This window comes from Pezoporus flaviventris, unplaced genomic scaffold (assembly GCF_033815535.1).
Source record: "Pezoporus flaviventris isolate CSIRO_AGI_PZ_B2104156 unplaced genomic scaffold, CSIRO_AGI_Pfla_v1 ptg000013l, whole genome shotgun sequence".
NCBI lineage: Eukaryota > Metazoa > Chordata > Aves > Psittaciformes > Psittacidae > Pezoporus > Pezoporus flaviventris.
The window spans coordinates 11,675,765-11,695,279 of NW_026892561.1; the positions used below are offsets into that span (position 1 = coordinate 11,675,765).

A 19,515-nucleotide genomic window follows, 5' to 3' on the forward strand; every position below is an offset into this window, starting at 1 on the left:
GCCACTGTGTGTGTGTGTATATGCATATATACATATACACAGAAAAATATAGCAGAAGATAACTTCAGTTTCCAAAGTCCATGAGTTTCCAAATGACTTAGGTGATCACAATTTGTCAGCAGCTGCTACGGAAGTAAAGGCTATGATCTGAGAATCCATTTCATAACAGGGTACACTGTAATTCTTAGCCACAAAATGCCATACCATGTTTCTTGAGAGGCGATGTTCATCTCATACTATAGTTGGTATAACTGTAGGCAGCTTTCCACTCACCTTCAATACAATTAAGTGAAGTTCAGTGGTACGCAAACCACATGTAGGCTGTTCACACAGGACTAATATTTCTTCTGCACATAACATACAAGCTTGCTGCTGAGTAATGAAAGAGGTGAAGGAAGAAGCTACAGCAAAGATCAGAAATGAGGACCGTTCTAACTAATACAAGCAAAAGCATAGCATTACATAGAAGAAAAAAATGCCGTTTTGATACTATGTGTGATGGTTTATTAGCAGTTTCAAAATATGATTTTAAGCTTTAGAGATACCAGCTCAATAGGGTCTAGAGTCAAAGCTTTCCCTACTGAGTTGCTGTTTGGCTGAGCATCAGAATTTCCAATTTGCTCTTGCCTGAAACGGAAGCTTCCATGGTTGGTAGCACTGAAAATGAAAATCAAAACTTTGAAAAGTTACATTAGTGGAAAACATTCACTTTCATACACCACAGCTTTGTTTTGAGTCAGGCTTCCTTGAACACTCCCAACTTAACCTTTTACATCTGAGAAGATTTTCCATTCTCCATATTTATTCTTAAGGGCCACCCTCATATGTTCTCCATTGCTGAAGGTTCTGAAGGAATTGAGATGATTAACATAACTGTACCACGAGGAGGATGTTCCCAGGATAACTATATCTTACACACTGAATTTCCATGAATAATTGCTACCTCTGAATTAAATAGCTGATTGCTGGGAGCTGTAGAGTCATACTGCTGGATACTTAGATGGGCTTAGCAACTCTGATGAGGAAAACAACATATTTATTCTGGCAAAGGACCACTCTACAAATATGGTTCTGTTTCGTAAATCAACACTGTCTTAGTTATCTTTGTACAGCATCACCCTGCAACATAATTATGTCTGTGTGATTATGGAATGGCAAAGGGTAGAATTGCTTTGAAAACTTCCCGATGTCTATCAGAAATTTATTGCTATCAAGTGTAAATTGATTTTTGAAACTGTTTGTCAGAACTACCACATCACTATGAAAATACTACCAGGAGAATCAAAATATGATTTTGTATGAGAATAATTCTGAGCTTGCTAACAGATAGAGAGATGTGTTAACGCAGAGCAGACAGGGATAGATCTCATCTGTCTGGGGCTTTTCTTGTATACTCACTTCAAGTAATTGATAAATTAGGAATATTAATAAACATATCCACTCAAAAAAAGTATTTTCAGTCTTTGTTATCTTTACTATGCATGGAAAGATTTGTTGCTAGTGCAAAATGAAATTAAATGACTACCAGAAGTACCCCTTAAACTACTGTAACACAGCCTTTCTTTAGATGCTCCAAACTTTGTGAGGTTTAGACTTAAGACTGTGTTACCACATTGTCTCTGATAAAATTCAGAGGTTAGCACCAGACCCACTGGACCTTTCACAGTCAACGAGGCTACTTTATCTTCAGCTTGCTTCCCCTCACAGTAGCGGTGGAAAAGGCAAATTTTTAAGGCACAGAGATGTAACCTAGTAAAATAACTGGCACAGAAGAATGCAGTAAAGTGCTGATGGCAGCACAAGATGTCTACTTGGGTCTGGAAGATCTCTTCATCTTTTCCGAGGTTTTCTAGGCTCAAAGTAAGTAAGTTGCACATAACTTTAGGTACTCATGTATCAAACACAAAGACTTTGAATATAGCCCTCATTGTCATTAAAAAAATACTAATATATAAAATAATAATATATAAAATATATTATATTATTGTAATAATAATTAAAAATAATAATGTATAAACCAAGAGGATTATCAGGAATTCAGCAGATGCTGCTGCTTTCTTCACATTTCTGCATTTCTCAAACAAGCTACTGGATCCTAGCTCTGGCTCTCTTTAAGCTTACCAGGAGCTGGGAAAACAAGTCTCCCCTGACCTGGGAATTACAACAACCTTTGCACTCTTCAAAGTGAAGATCCTCAGGAAGATAAAGTTGTACCTTTGAGAATAAGAGGAGGTAAGAGCTCTACAGAGGCTGTGATATCAACAGGATCAGTGACAGATTGATGCAGGCTTTCACCTTCATAAAAACAGCTGCTTCCAGCTTCCAATCCAAACTGAACTCTGTGGCAGCCCAGCTGCTAAACCTGATTTCAGGACTAAAGTTTCAACTTCTGTCTCGTATACAGCAAGCAAAGATCACAGAGCAAATAAAATGTTACACATCTAGCAGCTGTACTAATATGGTTCCTATTAACTTCCCTCCCCTCTACCCTGAAAAAAACCTTCTAATTGCTGGATTCCTCTCGGCTCGTAGGGAATTGTACTGACACAGGTAAAGGAGCAAATAGGTACAACCATTTGCTCTCATGCATTGATTTTGCCACAGAGAAGCACAATCAAAGCCTTCAAAGGGCCCGATCCAACCACTTGCTGGAACACCAAGCCCATTCCTCACTAAATGCAAAAGTAACACATGTCTAAAGGGAAGGTCAAACATCTGTGCATAAGATGTACATAATCCTGCACAAAACCACCAATTCATCATCCTCAAGCAGATAATATAGATATTTTATTATTAAGGATTTAATTTCTTAGTTCAGCTAGGAATTTACATGAGTTACCCCAGGAAACCTTGGGGGGAGGGCATTGTAAAGGCAATAGCAGAAGTTCCATGTGCTTAAACCACTGCCGTAAATCTTCATACAAATCTATACATGCTGAGAGCTAGGGGAAAGCAACTATGACAAAGAGCATCTGGCCTATGAGTAGCTGCAAAACAATGAACTCTTTAAAGTAACAACCCAAGCACAGGGAAGAACATTGCTTAGAGTGCATGATACTGGTGTTAGTAGATATGCTTTATGGAAAATGAAAATTGAACTGAACAGTTTGGCAAGGTGAAAAATACTTTGAAAATTTCTTACTTGTATGCAATAAAGAAAATTCATCTGAATATGAGAAGAGAAAATAATTCAGAAAGTGGCTTTATGATCCTTCAGGATGGCCCAAACCCTCAATGCTTCCAAGATGAGCAATATTCAGCATTCTGCCACTCCAAATATTCACTAGCTTCATCTCCTCCATCGCAAATTTATTAGAAAGTTGCAAGCAAAGGACAGCATTAGTTGTCCATTGCATTAGGCTGGGTCCTAGGAAGAAATTCTTCCTGTCATGTGTAGCCCAAGGGCACCCACATACAAACAGAAAAAAATCATATTTGGTGAGAAGTAGTATATATAAAGGCCTGCAGGATTAATCAAATGCTGTCTTCATGGTTGTGGCTTCCACTGCCATAGAAGGTGATGTAACCAGGCTTCATAATGCATTTTTCTCAGCTTTACTTGCAGCATAAGAACAATAGCAACAATAAAAAGAACAACTAGAAAAGAGTCAGAAAACACAGCAATGGGGCAGGACAATGAAGTGCCACATAAAATAAAAAAAGGCCAGCAAGTTAGGCCGCATCAATAATGAAGGTCAGCAAGAATGTCTAGGGGTAAGCCTGTGTAAGGATTCTGCAATTAAGAAAAATCCTTTGACCCCATGGCCTGTCTTCTGAGATGAATATCCCATGGCTACAATTAAAAATATTGTTTAGGTTGGTTGACCCTCTCCACACACATACCCTGAGCTTTTAACATATTTGTTCTTTAAGGTGAAAGGAAAAGATGACAATGATAAAAGAGGTCGGGTCTAGAACTGAACTGAAATGGAAGTTGCTGCTGGCAAATTTCACTTCAGTTTTTTTCTTAATTGGTAACTTGACCATTTAAAAAAAAAAAAAAGAAATGAAAAAAAGGTTTACTTTCACGGCCAGATTCTTTCCCCCTCTGTTTACCAAAAGATTTAATTCTAGTAATCTGAATTAATTAAATCAGCCAACATATCTCTTAAATACCTTTCAGTGTTCAGAATGCAGATGTAGATGCAATGACTAGTAGGGCTTTCTTGATAGAGGCTAAATGCTCCCTCAGCTACTTAGTCATGCCCAGCTTTTCCCTGCAATATCCACAAACTTTGCAAGACAACCATAAAGAAAGCAGAAGTCTCAGATCACAGTTTAGTGAAAACCAGTAATATGCTTTTGGCTTCTTCTGTCTATTGTCCATTGACCTGCAGCAATGCCATCAATGCATGTAGGACTACATATGTTTGACATAGCACTGTGTATTTCCTACAGCCTTCCATGTAATTCTACTCAAACTACTTCAATAGATTAATTAATTGTATCTGCAGTTGTTATAAATCAACATAGCTTCATTACAGTTAATAGAAATATACTGATTTATGCCAGCACATATTTTATTTAAAAGAAAAAGTTTATTGAGCCACAATTTGATCTAGAGAGATTGTTTAATTTGTTTCCTTTCTGCAAATTTTCTTCCCTATGAGATTAAAAGCAGAACGCTCACAACAAAAAATTAAAAATGGCATGGACACACCAAGAAAAGGTGTACAATGCTTACAAAAGATGCATAATAGTGCTAACCTTGCTCATTTTATAAATCATTTTTTCTAATCCCGCTATATTTCTGTATTCCATCAACCAAAATAACATCACTAACATAATCTTTGGGAGAGGTAGACTTGCAGAGGTCATGGATTTCCTATGACAGTACCTTTAACCAAAAGCCTCCTCCTCTCTTTCATTATTCTGCGAACAGAAAAAAAATCAGGTTGATTACTGCATTGCATCATCTAAACAGTAAAAAAAGAGAAACACCCATCCATTCGTCTGGAGGTGTTTGGTCTTCCATTCCTCAGCTTCCCATAGCATTTGACTGTGCTGAAGTAATCACATTTTAGTTTGTAGAAAATTTACCTTTAATTACACAGTTATCTTCAAGACCAAAAAAAGAGAAAAGATGTTTTTTCTTGCCTCTCAGAAGACACCATTTCATGCCCCGATGATTTTTTAAGAGGAATAGAAAAAGTAAGTCTGAATAGTTTGAGAATAATTTACTCCAACTTGAAGTGAGCTCTCATTCACCAATACTTACAAATAAGGAAAGATAAAATAATGTGTATTGTAATTAATATTTTAATTTGCTAAGAAAAGCTAAATAGTGATTAAACCCCTTCTCCTCCTCCTTCCCCCTGATAATAATGAAGCTAGGCAATTTCAAGAGAAGCAGAGCAGCCAGGAGTTTAATGCCGTTGATTAAGAGCATGTTTCTATGGTGGCTATTATGTCCCTCTTTAAAAGACGAAAACAAAACCAAGCCTTATTTCTTTTTAGAGATACAGGGTTTCTTCTGCCTTCATAAGACAGACAACAAGAAAATGTTTAGGAATAATTAAAGGCAATTAGGCTCATCAAGGCTCATTTCTGGTCTAGCTCCACTTCTTCTCCCTACAATGCGTGCTAATTGCTGCTTCAACATACCAAGTAGCATGGGTTATTTTTTTTTGTTCTTCCACAAACAAGACTATTTGGTCATTATCAGCTTTGACAGTGCGAAAAAGAGACTCCTGATTAGCCTTTTGTTTGCTTTTTTTAAAGATTTATATTACATGTCCTATTGAATAATAGTAATAAATTAATGCTTAGCAATTGTGTAGTACCTTCTGCTAGAGGATCTCAAAGTTCTTTGCAAACACTAATGAATTAATTCTTTCAACAGTTGTGTATAGTAGGTATCATCATCATAATTTTGCAGACTACTGAACACAGACACAGAGGTGGAGTAGCACATTTAGTGTCACAGTCAACATGTTATGATGTTGGTCCCCTCTTCACACACAATGAAAATATTAGCTTGTTTGCCATAAACATGTCTCCCATGTAACTTAATTTGCTATATCTGTTTTTGATTTATCAGTCTTTGGGTAATTTAAGGTATTTAAATATCTATAGAGGGGTTTCTAGTGGGAAATTAATAAAAGGAAGATACACAGAACTAGATATAAAAATATTCAAGTGCATCTACATTGTGTGTTGCATCAGACGATATTAGGTAGTTTAGTTATTGGAAGCAGAAAAGGTTCATTAGTACTGCTCTCTGATTATCAATTGCTGACAGCACAGTCACGACTGCTCAGCTCCCACAGAACACTTTGTGTAAGACTGCAATCCACCTACCCAACTCAACAGCTCTCCAGCCTTGAAAGCAGTTAGATGCCATACATATTTAATTTTTCCACCAGAAAATTTATTCCTCTGTTACTTCTAAGTCCAGAACACACAAACAGGAAACTTCATGTATGACTTTATGATTTTGAACATGCCTTTATGATACCTCCTCCAACAGTGAAAGACGGGTAAGAAGGATTTGCATGTACACTACATAAGAGACTGTAGTGACACATTGATTTCATTTCTTTGTACACATTAATTTGTTCATGCATCACACATCCATATTCATCCTGTAAATGAAACACACGCCAAGACCCCACCACAGTCCAATCTGGATCCATAAATTTGTCAGTTGTTCAATCTTCATGTCTTCTAGACCTGTCTAATAAATATAATCAAATAGATCAGATCTCTCACGGAACAGGAGTGCTCATTTATCACATATAAAATCTGGATACAATTCTTTGCCTTGGAAAGATTTAAGTTCACATGCCCAGTCTCTCTACTTGTGAAGTCACGAGGTGGAGGAAAAGAGCTTTTTTTTGTTTAAAGTCTCGTTTAAAGTGTTTTGTTTTGATAAATATTTAAGAATAAAATATTGCTCATGCAACTACATGAGCAATAGCAGTAGCACGTCTGAACTTTGCCACTTAAAATCTGGTTGCAGACCCATCTCTACCGCTGCTAGTGGACAGCACGCTGTTTTGAGAGGTAAGAGAAGGCTGAAATCCACAGAAGATGAGGAGAGAACCATACCCAGTTTGCCATATGATGGCTGAGTGCTCCAGGTACCCTATGTACCAGGGTACCACAGTGTCAGCTCCTATTCCACTGTCCTGAGAAGAGGTTTAGGATCACAACATTTTAAAGACATGACAACACATGCAATTTCAGGCAGCATCAATGACTGCATGGCACATTAATTTCCTATACCATCTGAATTTGGGTGTTTGAAAACCATCCAATAAGCAAGATCATGCTGCTACTTTTTTGTCTTTCACATGTATTACTCACACCAGCTCTGCATATTTTAAGTGTCCTGATTTGTCATCCGCTCCCAAGTAACTAAAGAAATTTAGGATTATTACTGACATTAGTTTAACTACACCTACTTATGGTTTCTCGAGGATTTTGAAAGACTACAAAGGAAACGATATGGACACCAGGTGTTCTGCAAGTCCTTTAGCTAGTATCTCAGTGCTCATATGGAAATGGATTATATGCAAGTTTAAGTAGACATGGCATTATCACTCCCTGTGGTGAATTTCTTCAAGTAAAAGGGTCTATTTGGTGCAGAAAAGTATGTATTATAACAGATATAGTGTAGAAAAGCAGTTTGGCTGGAAATTTCAAGCAGTAAGCTGTGCTTTTGTGAAACCACAAAGTGAGGCTGAGAGCCACAATCTCTGGCTATAAGCACAGCTGTCTCTGCTGCTATTTATCAGTTTTTGCTCAAGGCAAGTAAGAAAGACCATGAAAAATGTCTTGGCTGTGATCAGACCATTTCTCTCCTAATAATAAAAATGAATGCTCTGCACAAACTTTACTGGCCTCACAAAAATCAAGTCATAATGTAGTTGCTTAAATTGGAATGAATTTTGTACCTACTTACATCCTAGACCTCAGTGTACCTTCTGGACAGTTATATTTCCCCAAAGATATTAGTACAACTGCACATTGGCTTTTACTGAGAAAAGTGGCACAAACCCTGCTTTTCAAGTTTGAATGTGAGAGTGTAGTCTATTTAGAACTCTCTATAAGATGCACGTTGGGATGAAAACGGAGTGATTTTTTTCTCCTCAAGTGAACTTTAGTGTATTCTACAGGTATTACGAAAGCAAGAAGAACCCACCTGGATTTTCTTAATAAAAGAAGTATGAGTTAATAAAAGAATATAACACATTTGAAACAATCAGAGATGAATAAGACAGCATGCTCCATTTTAAAAATAGAAATACTTTCCTCACTTCTCAAAAAGATGCTCCCATTCTCAGCACGTGCCTCTCCACGCTAATAATATCTTGGTGCAACTAAAAGATTAGTTACAAAGTGCATCGTATTCTTTTGGTGCCTTGACATTTATAACCAGGAGAGACAGAAGAATTTTTCATATTCATAAATCAAATCGACTTTTAAAAATCTTTATAGAAAGATTACTTCAAGTATTTCCATAGCCTTTTTTATCAGACCTGCTGAGTACCAGTTACCCCATCTGATATACAAACAACCTGAACAGAGTCTGATTTAAGTCCTTACTCAATGATATGCTGCATAAAACCTTCTATATGAAGGATAATGAATTATTTACTTGCTTAAAGCTGTCCTTATATTGAAAATTAGAAAAAAAAAAAATCTGGAATAGGTTCTTTCAAGATCTAGAATTTGATTAAATGAAGCAATACTAAATTACTAATCACAAGCAGTTTGCCTAGCCTCTGCTCCCCAAAGAGAAAGGTAATTTCAGCATCCCAAACATGTTTTTACATCCCCATCCCTTCGGCCTGTTTTTCACACCTCCAGCTATGCATTCAACATTACCCCCATGTTGACTGTAAATACCATGGCATTTTTTCTATTCCTTTGACATGGGCTCCCTATGGAAGTTTATGATGAGGCATTTTCAAGACTTAACCTGTTGGAAAGCATCACATGGATCTAGTATTCTAAACATTCTTCCCTTACTTGCCTTTCTTAAGAGTCCAAATCAGGGTGTTTTTTTTGTGATTTGTAAATTGGTCTTTCTGCAGGTAGGAGTCTACAGCTGTCTCATACTCTCCACAACACAGATCCCAGTACAATTTGGGCTGTGCACAGTAGATACTATTCTCTACAGCCAGTTTCTCAAAAACAATTATTTATGAAAGCATGACCTTAGTACTTATGATGACTTCATTTTTTATGCCTTTTCAAAAACCTATCAAATGGACAAGTAACATATTTTTATGCTGAATAAAGGCATTTAAAAAGAATGGGGATTTTAGAATAAAGGCCACAGAACATCTGGTGCCTATCACAGAAATAATAACCCTTACTGGAAAAAAATCCCATATACTTACCTAGCACTGTAAAAAAAAGGGAAAAAATGACAATACCCATAAAGTGGAATAGTTGGTGCTTCAGATGCCCGCTTCCAGATCTCAAGTATGGTACTTCCATTTTTAATAGCATATGTTTAACTGTGAATTTCTTACAAGTGAATCTATCCTAGGGTCACAGGGGCTGGGTACAATATGACTAGATACATGACAATACAGCAGGAGTGATTTACAGCATGTCATTTGTGTGAAACAAATTGGCACCTAACCTATAGTATCTGTGTTTGTATCTGGCTGAAGGAGATAACGCCGTTTGTGAAGTACATCACATTTTTTATCTTGCTATAACACAGACTTCCCTTGAAATGACTCACTTCTGTGTCACTTGTGAATAGATGGAAGAAATGAAAGAAACTTAGCATGGGTGCTTTCCTATGAAGAAATGAAATGGATGCCCTTCCACTAAGATCTCCAGTTTAATTCCTAACATATACAGAATTTCAACTTGACTTCACATAGTGAAACAACTCTGACCTACCATTTGCAAAAAAAAAAAAAAAACAAAACAGTTCTTGAAGAGATCCATAGCACTTTATTTCTTAATTTTTCCTTCATTAAAATCCGGATTATGATCCATGATCATAACTCTGAGTGCTGAAATCATTCATGTGATTTCAGTTGCAATTATTACTCAGTTGCATATGAGTAATTGCTCACAAGTGGAAAAAATGGCTGCAAGCATTTCCTTTAATACTGAAGCTTTTCTCTTCAGACTCTCGCAGCCTTCTAACTCAGTTGTATGCTGAACTTCTATTCTGCCTCTCCTGTTCTTCTTTGGCATTTTTGCTCTTGCTGTTCTTACAGAGTATTCTGGCTTCAGGATACATTTAAGAACATTAACATTGCAAACTGGAGAAAGTGATGAAAGTTAAAATGTAAATTGTCTTATGTAAATCTTTCCCCAATATGCCAATAAAGGAAAAAAAAAAGGCCCATAAATGCCAAATTTAATAACAGTAAAATAAAATTAACTGAAACTGTCTGGCAAAATTTATGAATTTAGATTTTTCTCCCAGATTATTTTCTGGGGAGTTTTGTTTTGCTTTGTTTTAGGTTTTTTTTAGATGGAGCTTATCAGTCAAAATTTTGAGGTGACTTCCCATGGAAATCAGAAATGGAAAAAGAAAAGCAAAAAAATTAAGAAAAAGAAAAGTGAGGGAAGGCTTGAAATGGCACAAAGGCGTCTCAGTAGAAAGCAACCCACTGTACTTCACTGTGAGTTGAAAGTGCCAGCTGCAGAGGCACTCTTCTTGTTTGTTTGTTTGTTTTTTAAACAAAGAAGACTAAGGGTAATCTGGGCTGCATTCAGCAAAGCATTGACAGCAAGTCAAAGGGGGTGATCCTTCCCCTCTACTCAGCACTCCAGGCCACACCTGGAGCACTATGTCCAATTCTGAGCATCCCAATATAAGTGAGACATGGACATACTAGAGAGAAGGGCCACGAAGATGATTGAGGAACTAGAGCATCTCTCCTACAAGGAAAGGCTGAGAGAACTGAAACTGTTCAGCCTAGAGAGGGCTCTGGGGCGATCTCATCAATATGCATAAATACCTGAAGAGAGGGTGCACAGAAGATGGAGCCAGGCTCTTTTCGCTAGTGTCCTGTGATGGGATATGAAGCGATGGACACAAACTGAAACACAGGAAATGCCATCTGAACATCAGGAAACACTTCTTACTGTAAGGGTGACTGACCATTGGCACAGGTTGCCAGAGAGTGTGTGGAGTCTCCCTTCTTGGAGATACTCAAAAGCTATCTGGACATGGTCCTTGGCACCTGGCCCTAGGTAGCCCTTCTTGAGGAGGAGGACTGGACAAGATAACCTCCAGAGGTGCCTTCCAATCTCAGCCATTCTGCGATTCTGTAATCTTTCTGATCTGATCTCCTAACCTTTAAAATAAACACTGCTATGCCTCTTCCTGTCAGGCCCATACAATCTAAATTGTAGGCATATATGGTGCTTAGCATTCCCACCTCTGCTTGTAATGTACTGCTGGATGCATTGCCATGTACTGTGTTAGTGAACAGTGCTATCTCACTCTTTCAATTTCCATTCTTTTTCTTGGCAGCCTTCTAGACATCTATTCTCTCTTGCCTTGGCATATCTCTGACAGCAGCAGTAACTTTTGTTAAAGACAGGTGCTTTTGCATCTTTATAGAAAATTTTACATAAATTGAATGGGAACTATCAGTTTAACTAGAAAAGTTAGTTCAGAGATCATGACTTTCGATTTTTAGCATTTGAGAGTAGGAGTCCAATAAATGCATACAAGCCAGAAATTATAGGTAAAATTCTTACTAAGTAACTCTGGGGTACCCAGTTTTAGGGAATGAGTGAAAACACATCAGCTGAGCATTTGCAGATGCCTGTGATTATTCAGGCAATTTATTTAAATTTGCTGTTGCAAACAGAGTATTTGCAACATAAGTAGATGCACAGAAATCTGGGCATATCATGAATAATTAAAAAACACTGGCCAACAGTTTCTTCCCTAATAAATTTTCTTCAAGAAGCAACAATCTTAGAACCTCTATTAGAAATGCCTAGAAGCATTACGATTAGAAGTCAAACCAAAACAAAAAGGACTTTTCTTTTAACTGCATGTTTTTCCTTTCAGTACAGAATAGGCACATCTAGTGTACTTCTTTTCTGCTGTCTTTACCGCAAAGCTTTCCCAGGATACTGTATCTAGTCAGACCCACTAAAATAATCAGCAAATAGAAATGTCTTTAACCTAGATTTAAAACCATGGCTTGATCCAGTAAGATCTTGGCCAGGAATTTGTTCCACAGTCACCATCCATAATGACTGAGAGGTCAGAGGCTACTCTGCTACTCACAAGTGCAAATGGAACTGCAAATGTACTGAAGTTCACTTGCTGCCAATTGTAAGGGCAAGGTTTGATTTGCAATAGGGCATGGAAGATTAAAATAACACAGGAAACTTGGCCGGTGGATAGGTCCAAGTGGACCTTGAAGGAAGTAATTACTTTGTACTACTGCACTCCCTCTTCCTCCTTCTGCTCCTTCACTTCTTTATGTACTTAATTGTAAATTACCCTCCACTCCTAGCACTGGTTTAGTTTTAACTTGTATCAGTGAAGTGATACGGAAATGCTGGTACTAAATTCCTGCTGTAAAAACAGTGCCAATGCTTGGTGTCTATGAGCTTCAGAGCACTCTGAGCACTGGAGCTAGTGACATTGCAAAGCTTGTTAACGTAAAACCTTCTTTGTGTTACATTTTTTGTAATACATTTTACAAAAATCTACCCTAGGGAACCAAGGGGCAGTTGCTTCTTTATTACATTTTAGAAGAGACACATTATTAGCGTTCCAGTCTATATATTATGAAATTAAGTGGATACCCTTGGGGTTAATTCCTTGTTGTAATTGTAATGAAAAGAAACAATTTCTAACCCTTCATTTAAGATCTATAACTATTAAAATCCACTAGTCTTAGTGACTCCTGGGGCCAGTGAAGTACTTCAGTGTACATGAAAAAGGGCACTCCTACAGTGTCCAATATCAGTAATTTATAAAAATAACTGCCTCCAAGCGGGAAAACTAACAAATGAGTTTCCATTTTGCCCCTCCCTGCTGTTTACCATTGCATGCTGGATTCACCAACTACGTAAAATTATATGCATATCAAAATTATGAAGCTGGGTTCCAAGATTATATTTTGCCTAAAGTGGGAAAGGTAGAGAAGGAATCACACAATACAGTGATTAAATACAAGGAAAAATCACAAAATGCAGCTATAGAATATCCTCCTAGGACAAAAAAGTTAAAAAGCAACGTTTTTTTTCAGATGCTTCTCAGTCGGAAATGCTCCCACTTGCTTCAGCAAACTTTAACTTGGTTTTAAATAGTCAAAGTTTAACCATCTATTTCAAAAACGTTTACTTCCCTCTGAAAAGGCTTAATTTATTCAGTTTGGGAGATACGTAGTAGTGACAATGCTATTGCCTATTTTCAATGTCTTTATTCTGTATATGACTGTACTTTATGTGAGAATTCCTCCTCACTAGTGTTTTCCTACTGCCTTTAACACAGACAGCTTTCATGTCATCATATGTGGCAGGCTTCACTAGCTCACCTGCATGCTTGTAGCCCTTTTCACTTTCATAATGCTCAAAAGAGAAGCATTTTTGTAAATGAAATGAGAAAAGATGGATTTTAAAACCACAGTAGTTAAAGGGAGATGCAGGAATACTGCACTACAGGAATCTGTTATTAAATCACTTTTATGGACTGGCTAGGTTTTTATTTGACAGCAAACCTTTAGCGTGTAATTCAGCCTGTTAGTAGCAAAATAAAATGCACATCATCAGATACTGTGTTCCAATTTAATATGCTTATTAAGATCATTGTTTGCATTAAGGTAAAAATTCTGCAAGTGCATTATTGGCTAACACAGCATAAATTCCCATTTGGTATGCAAGCATGCTGAACAGACATACTAATTTAATAGTAGGAGACTTTTCTAGGACTTTGTTAGAACAGCCCGTAAAAAAAAATCTCTTTAAGATGCCAGAAATGGTCTGTCTTTTTGATAAAGAGAGATATTTGTTTAGCTGTGGTTGCCATAGCTTTAATATTTATCTCTCTCTTTTTATTCATCATAGTATAAATTCCCTTAGGAGAAAGAAAAAGGGTCTTGCCAGACGTGAACGAAAGTAATAGCTGTTGTGCTTAAAGATACTATTTTGTCTACTATATCTATCTATCTATCTACTACACTAAGTACTATACGTACTGTTATGTATGACTATTATGTATACATACTATTATGACTCTTCATTGGGGACTGTAGTGATAGGACAAAGGGTAACAGGTTAAAACTTGAACAGGGGAAGTTTAGACTGGATATAAGGAAGAAATTCTTTACTGTAAGGGTGGTGAGGCACTGGAAAGGGTTGCCCAGGGAAGCTGTGAATGCTCCATCCCTGGCAGTGTTCAAGTCCAGGTTGGAAAGAGCCTTGGGTGACATGGTTTAGTGTGAGGTGTCCCTGCCCATGGCAGGGGGGTTGGAACTGGATGATCTTAAGGTCCTCTCCAACCCTAACTATTCTATGATTCTATGATTCTAATGAAGTATGACACAGGTTACTGTGTACAGAGGAGTTTAGACTCCATTGGTTGTTTTTAAGGGAAAGGAGAGATGAGGCATCATTTTATATGTCATGGACCAGCAAAAAATCGGTTCATTTTTATAAGTATTTACTATGAATTCATGTTAATGTCACCTATTACTATTGGCAAGTCATGCTGGAGAATGTGCTTATTTTTCCAGTGTTTACAAACCATTTACACATCTCATCATTCAAAGCCTGTGCATTCGCTAGTCCTCATGCCAATCATTGAAATTAGCACTGCCACCTCAGGCTGGTATCTTAGTGGGATTTAAATTGCCAGCTTGAAAGGACAAAGACCTGTTACTCTTGCCTGCTTACAAAGAATTACAGGAAGTATAATACAATAGTTCAATAAAAAGACAAAATTGCAAGGCTGAAAAGGAATCACAAATATTTTCATTCTTATCATTGGCACTGCTTAATGTGCTGAATATATAGGTCTTTAGAAATTAATAAGTATTTGAACTTACATAAAATGAGCAGGTGGTCTCCATTTCACCAGACAGATGTTAGCATCACATCTAATGAAGCTAAACAGAACTACTGTCGATAGAAGGCTGTAAGTTTAACACTTTTCATGATCATTACATCCCTTCTAATAAATCAAGAGCTATACAGAAAAATACATGGCTATCCCTAGGAAGCAGAACACTTTCTAACATTGATTGTGCAGATGGTAGAAAGGGTTGCACTTCTCAAGGCCAGTTGCTAATTATCCTATATCAAATATGAATAGGATGAGTGCTGGGCAAATAACTGAGCAGAATGTTGATACTGGGAACCTCATCAAGAATTGGAAATCATAAAAAAATTAAACAGGGAGCTCTGACCTTTGAACTTCTGATCATTTCTTCCTTATGTCTTCATAGAAATGAGTTTATTCAAATCTATCTGCAAGTCCCTGCAATTTCACTGCTGATCATGTACTGAAGGGAGATTTTCTGAGTGGGACAAAGCAACACATTGATACGACTGGGGTGCTTGGAAATTAATTTGCAATTTAAAGTATATCCATTTTATTCTAGCATCAGAAATTATATACAGAATTTTGGCATTAAAATGCTACCAATGAAACCATGTAAATGCTGAGAAAGGGTCCTTTTTACATGTGAGGGAGCATACAGGGTGAACGTTAATTCTGTTTAACAAATATAAGACTTCTGAGATGCTGTGTCTGTGGATTATGCCTATATACTTTGATAGTTGTAGCAGAGATATTATTTGTAATGTGTACTGCAGTTAGTCAAGGCAATATTCATGTTAGGAAGTTGAAAATAAACATTTCCAGACAGATGACAACATCAGATTACAACTTGAATAACTGCAGTATAACTGCCTAAAACTTTCTTGTCATTTCAATTCCATAACATACCCATTACTTTTTTCTTGTTTGTATCCCTTACTTCTGCAAATATAAGCATCACTATATTTGTGAAAAAAATTATTCACCGTATGTGTATTTGCCAGCTCTGAATAGCAAATATATATGTGTATATAATTATCACTATTGCTTGTCTATTACTGAACAGTAAACTGGCAAAAAAAATTTCAAGCAAAGAGCAGTACTGGAACATTCAAAAAAATTAGAGACATGCTTCTGTTTAGTTATAATTTATGAAATAAAGACCAAAACTGAGAAATTGCTTGTTACAGAAAAACACAAACCAAAACAAAAACCCCACCCAAAATAAAACCCAAATAAAGAAACATTCTCCTTAAGCAGCTTTGGTTAAATTTTAAAACTCGCCACCTTAGGTACTGATGTAATATCTTTTGAATATATTCCTAACATGATAGCTGTAGTTTGCCGACTCTGTTCTGTAGAACAGGAAAAAAAAAAATCACAAGGTCGAACCACTTCACTTTTAATGTGCACTGTCAAACCATAAAGATGAGAAACACTGCAGTCCTCTTGGCTTGTGATGGAAGTTGGTAAAATGTTTGTAGATAGAAAAAAGATGAACAAACACTCAGCATCGGCCAGTTCAGAGAAAATCGACATAAGATATTTCCATTGAAGTGAAATTATCTTTTTTTTCCTCAAATAAACAGAGAAATCACTTTCCTCAAATAAATGGAGAATCATTTGCTGTTACATCCTGACTATGAAGCCATAGTTGTAAGAACAAATATTACTCCAGAACCTACCTTGATTCAGCAATCACCTGGGAGAAGGGAATTCTGGCTCCCAGTTTCTGCGTCCAATTAATATCTGGATTATCTCCATCCTAAATACCTTGTAGCCATGTGGATTCAATCGTCAAGCGCAGTCAGAAACTGAAGCCAGGACTCCCACATTCCTCATGGGCTCTAAGCACCACTGTGCGATCGGATAAAATCAGGCACTTGCTAGATGGGTGCGACCCAGACTGAAGGGCAGACTGGGATTGCCTGATGTCTTCAACCCTTCTGGGAAAACAAGGGCAAAACCCCAAAAAAGCCTAACATTGTAGGCCAATGCATACAATAAACATTAAAGTTAAACCTGAACTATTGAATCCAGCGGAGAGATAGTTTACCCATGGATTCTGTAGGTTAACACCACTGTGACATGCCAGGGTTGAAGACAAGCTATCAAACACTGCAGATGAATTTGCTGCATAAGGACTATCTCCCCTTACTTTCTGATGAGCATTTCTCAAAATGTGACTGCCCCAGGCAGGTGAATGCAGAACAGGAGGAATCACGCACCATCCGTGCTCACCCTAGCACATCACACCTCTCAAGCACAGCCAGAGGAGGATTTTAAATGGGCAGATGGAACAGCTAAGCACCCTGAGGAGCCTTTGTGCCTTGTCTTTAATCTTACATATTTTCCATTGTGATTAACTTGCTGCTTGCTTAATCCATGAAGGATTTTATTAACAAAAAAGAGAAAAAAATAAAGTTAATAACCTATCATCTCCTCACTGATGAGGAAATGGTTCTTCAGTGTGGTAGATATTTTGAGCCGTTTACAATGCAGGGATTGAAAATTGAAGAGGTGTGTGCTAGACAAGTATTGCCTACAAGCACCTCATTCAAGTGCGTGAGGAATTGTCTCTCTTCCTACATTCTGTTTAGAACGTGTAATGGTCTGAACTGCTTTGTTCTCCACATATATTAAAAGGAGATTCATCGCTGAGTTAAAGAAAATAACCAAGTACTGTCTCTACAGACTTTTAAATAACAGTTCCTCCCCTTTTACTCTTGGCATTGTTACAGATGAATAACAGAATATTGGACGCTTGCTACAGAGCCTTGGGTTGTTGCACTGCAGAGAAAATTTGAGCTCTTTTAAAGAAGTCTGTAAGAGTTCCAGCAGAAAATATACCACTACTGAAGTCTCATTTTAATATCTGGATAAGTCTGCAGATCTGGCCAGGTTTTGTTTTCATTTTTGCACTGGAACTGTGAAAGTTTCTCATTTATACTTTGTAAGAAGCAATAAATAATCCTGTGTCTGATCAAGTGTGTTAATTTCAAATCTGAAACTTGAAACAGTTGATTATGCTGTGAGGGAAATATTCTGGGGGAAAAAAAAAAGTAAATTCAGAAATGCTTAGCCCTGTGTAAAAGTAGCATTAATGACAAGAGGGGTCACAGTGCTACCAGAAGCTTCATACTCCAGGCAGACTTGTTTCAGTGACACTCATATGCAGAATATCTATGAGATTTTCCTCCTGGCTAAAGCTTGGTACTCATCTTAAACAAATGTATTTAATACTCTTCTTTCGGGCCAGTTATGGATTGAATCATTCATTAACTCTGGAAGCCTTCTTCAGGTTTGCTGAAAGAATTACTCTTTTAGATTTCTAATGATTTCTAATTAGATTACTAATGACTATAATATTGAGTTACTACCACTTTATTTACTGGAGATATTTTTTTCCTAGCGTACACAGTATTTTGAGTGCTCTGTCAGGAGTTTTCAATAGTAGCAAGGGCCAAGTTCAGAACTCAAGAGTTCTTAAAAACTTGAATTAAAACCAGCTCAATATTCCCATTCCTCCAAAAGCAGGAGAAACATTTTTCTCAGGATCACTCACTGGACAATACATTCCCAATTGCAACCAAAAGTTTTGGTATGAAACAAATAGTTTCATTAAATGGAACTGGAGTACAGCATGAAACTGCAATATAGCACTAGTCTGGGAAAGAGTGTGAAAGTTAAAAAGCAGAGTGTGAAAGTTAAAAAGTAAAATACATCTCCAAACAGGGCCTAGAACACCTGATTGTGGGTAGTGTTCCATACTCACTGGGACAGGCTCCTCTCCAGTCTGCAGGAGAAAGCACTACTGCACTTCCTTGTCACCTGTACTGCCTGCTCAGCTCTCTCCTGCTGGGTGATGTCTTTAGAAGTGTCATCTCTGTGCGGGATTTTCATGCTGCTATGTAGGTGTCTCCTGGGGTGTCCACAGAGGTGCAGTCCCTGCTGCAGTTGCAAAATAAGGCCATGTGTTCATCCAATCTGTTGGTGCTGGAGAAACAGAGATCTCAGGACAGCTCATTTAGATTCTGAAATCTTCTGCAAACTTCTCACTACTTCTCACCATGCTGCAAAGTCTCTCTTTTCATCCCTGCCCTTGTTCTTTGGAAGAGGCTTAATGGAATAGTAGAGTCCAATCTCCTGAATATACATTTCTGTAATTAGTCAAAGACTCTGAACTCTTGTTTATGTCCTTAGTGCATCCTCTGGGCCATGCCTGGACAAGTTGGTGTTGAGCATATGTTTCCATTCATTACTCAGAAAAGTAACATACCAAATGGGTAAAATTCAAATGGGTCTTTGCACTGCCGCAGAGTTTGTTATTTGTTTTGTTTGTTCTTTCTCTTCTTGCAGCTGATCAATATATGAACAGATTTTCATCTGTCATCTATACTCAGCCAACTACCTCAAATAACCACTGCAGTTAAACTTACCCACATTTTTCTTTGAAGTTGATTTAGGTTGCATTTTGAATGTTTTGGATATACTTCTTACAAATTTACACTCACCTTTCA

The 19,515-nt window shown here is 37.4% G+C and overlaps 1 long non-coding RNA gene across 3 annotated transcripts in view; it reads right to left on the reverse strand.

Annotated features, from left to right (window-relative positions):
• Positions 1 to 593: 593 nt before the first annotated feature.
• Positions 594 to 19,515, reverse strand: part of LOC133268463 (uncharacterized) — a 29,703-nt gene continuing 10,781 nt past the window's right edge. Inside the window, exon 4 of one of the 3 annotated variants that reach the window (XR_009743089.1) lies at positions 594 to 846. This is a non-coding gene — a long non-coding RNA (uncharacterized LOC133268463). Of the gene's footprint in view, positions 847 to 15,165; positions 15,474 to 18,884; positions 18,992 to 19,515 lie in introns of those variants that run through there. The other 2 variants (XR_009743087.1, XR_009743088.1) reach the window with 2 other exon arrangements.